The 3,055-nt window shown below is 40.7% G+C and overlaps 1 pseudogene; it reads left to right on the forward strand.

The window, feature by feature from the left end:
- Positions 1 to 262: 262 nt before the first annotated feature.
- On the forward strand, positions 263 to 2,138 carry LOC121311839 (annotated as a pseudogene).
- Positions 2,139 to 3,055: the final 917 nt, after the last annotated feature.

Raw genomic sequence — 3,055 nt, forward strand, 5'->3', positions numbered from 1 at the left:
TGACAGTATTGCAGAGAGTGAGTGTGATCTCTTGTCCTCTGCAGGAAATATTAAGGCCCAATGCTTTTTCATTTCAAATTTTCCAAAGAAGACAGAGAAAAATGTAAACTCTCTGAAACACTTGGCATCAAAATTAAAATTAAGTGGAAAGCAGATCTTATTTAAGAAACAGCAGACCAATGATGCAGACTTTGTGTCAAAACTGTGCTTAACTATGAATAATATCATGGAAAATTGTCAACAAAAAATGACCATTGAAGGCATGTCTGCTGAAGCACATGAATTGGGGATCTCTGTAGATGAAGACTGCACTGAATGTCAGAACGCTAAGAGAAGTGCTGCAGAAATTACATCTAGAATCAACAATGTGGTGCGATATAAAGAGGATCAGTTGCCTTTGCAAGGGAAGCTTTGGAAGGAGCTGACTAAAATAGAAAAGGAAGAGTGCAGACTACAAAAGGCAGGAGACCAGCCTATTGAAGAATATAAATACAATCTGCAAAGTGAAAAACAGAAACTGAGACAACAGCAAAGCAGTAAAAATATATCTGAAGCAATGGAATGTTTCATCACTGCCATATCCAGTGAAAGCAAAGAAGAGCGATCCTATTTTCTGAAGTGGATGAGGATGAACTTGGATGTTACTGCACAAAAGAAACTTTCTGGTCTTCGTGATGAATACAAAAAAAGTGTTGCAAGTTGTCAGAGAGCAAAGTGATAGTTGTAGACCTGGATAGACAAATATCAAACAGCTCTTTAGGAATGGAACATTTCATGCGTGAGATGGGGCAGCTTTATGAAGCAGCGAGCTCCCTTCCTGACAATTCTGAATCCCGCCAGCAGTTTGAACATCTTCCCAGTTTGGGGGCAGATCTGCTGTTGGATGGCTCAAATATACCTCTAATATGGGTGACTGATGTTCTAATTGAGCTCCACAGGAAAGTCCAACACAAGAGCAGGCTGCTGGTTGTAACAGTGTTGGGAGTCCAAAGCACTGGGAAATCTACCCTCCTCAATACAATGTTTGGGGTTCAGTTTACAGTTAGCAGTGGCAGATGCACGAGAGGAGCCTTCATGCTGTTAATCAGAGTCAAAGAGGATCTTAAAGAAGAGCTGAACTGCGATTTTATCTTGGTAATCGACACTGAAGGTCTCAAATCTCCAGAGTTGGCACAACTAGAAGACAGCTATGAACATGACAATGAGCTTGCAACACTGGTCGTTGGATTGAGTGATGTCACCATTGCAATGGAGAACTCCACAGAGATGAAGGATATCCTACAGATCGTGGTGCACGCATTTCTTAGAATGAAGGAAGTGGGAAAGAAACCAAACTGTCAGTTTGTGCACCAGAATGTGGGGGACGTGTCTGCCCATGATAACAATGCAAGAGATAGGAATAAGCTTCTACAGCGGCTGAATGAGATGACACAGGCAGCTGCCAGGATGGAAAAGAAAGGAGATAACAGAAAATTCACTGATATAATGGAGTATGATGCAAAGAAAAATAACTGGTACATCCCACGTCTGTGGCATGGTAACCCTCCAATGGCTCCAGTGAACACCGGCTACAGTGAGACTGTGTATCAGTTCAAGAAGAGCTTGATTGAGGTTTTGAAAAACGTCAACAAGCAAAAACCTCCTGCACCAGTTACAGAGTTCCTGGAGTGGGTGAGGAGTTTGTGGAAAGCCGTTAAATATGAACATTTCATCTTCAGCTTCAGAAATAGTCTTGTGGCTGAGGCTTACAGTAATCTGTGTGTTGAATATAATAAATGGGAATGGGACTTCCGGAAGCACATGTACAACTGGTTGGCAAAAGCCGAGACAAGGATTTCTAACCTTCACTCCTCAAACTATGAAGACTTTTCCAGCAGTTTAAAAGCTGAGGCATCTGCCGAATTGTTAAAGGAAGAAAAAAAAATCTGCAGAATCTGACAGATTATTATCAGAAAAATAATGGCCATGTTAATCTTGTGGAAAAGCACAGAGGAGACTTTGTGAGCTGCACTAAAAGTCTTCAGAGAGAAATTGAACGCTCCGTCAACCACAAATGTGAGAACACCATTGCTATACACAAAGGGATGAAGAAAATGTACGATAATCGGGAAGAATACACAGCAGTAATTGCAGAGAAAGTACAGGGCTTACTTGAGACATGTAGGGAAAGAAAAAGTCCTTTGTCTGAAGAGGAGCTGGAGAAAGACTTTGTAGAAATGTGGAATCAGACAGTCTCTGAACTGAAGTTTCAAGCTTTAGAGACAGGTGCTGTTGCATCAGACATACTGAATAAATTGAAAATAAATTTAGAAAGGCATGGTAATCTAATTCAGAAGGAATTAAGTGAGGTGGAACATTTCACTGATGAGAAGAAACACTTCATTCCAAGTGCGAAGCACTTTGAAAGCTCAGACTACCAGAAAATGAAAGAGCAGCCAGCAAAAATGAAACAGTCTTTAGTAAATCAGTCCATGAAGCTGTTCAGAAGACAACCTTTCCTACCAGGAAAATAATTGGAAAACAAAGCAACGGAGAAGGCAAGAGCAATAATAGAAAATTGTAGGCAGTTTGTTACAAATAAAGCACAGAGTAAAACCAGTTACCGTGATACATATACAATGGAGTTGGTGCAAATGATAGATAAAGAGTTGAAAAATGAAGAGACACTGAAGGCCAATGCCAAATTTGAACTCGATCTAAAGCTCCACATCTGTGGCTACGCTGCCAGGGAATTTCAGAAGATGCATGAGGACTTCAATGAAACAAATGACCCCAAGAAAGCGCTGGAAACATTTAGACCTCAGTACTTTTCAAACTTCATTGATCTTTACCATGAGAAGGATCAGTGCAGAAAAACAGCTGAAGAATTCACTGAGTGTTGCCTCAAGCCTGCAGTGAGGGAATATGTCGACAAAGCCCTTAGGATAGACATTGTAGATGAAATGTTGACTGGTGCACAATCTGTGAAATACAACTCCTGGTCGTTTATTCCAGGTCTCCATATTAAAGCAGCTTCTGGATGAAGATAATTTCGGAATCTATGTGAAGTACATTA

This window comes from Polyodon spathula, unplaced genomic scaffold (genome assembly GCF_017654505.1).
Source record: "Polyodon spathula isolate WHYD16114869_AA unplaced genomic scaffold, ASM1765450v1 scaffolds_3306, whole genome shotgun sequence".
NCBI classification, from domain to species: Eukaryota; Metazoa; Chordata; class Actinopteri; order Acipenseriformes; family Polyodontidae; genus Polyodon; species Polyodon spathula.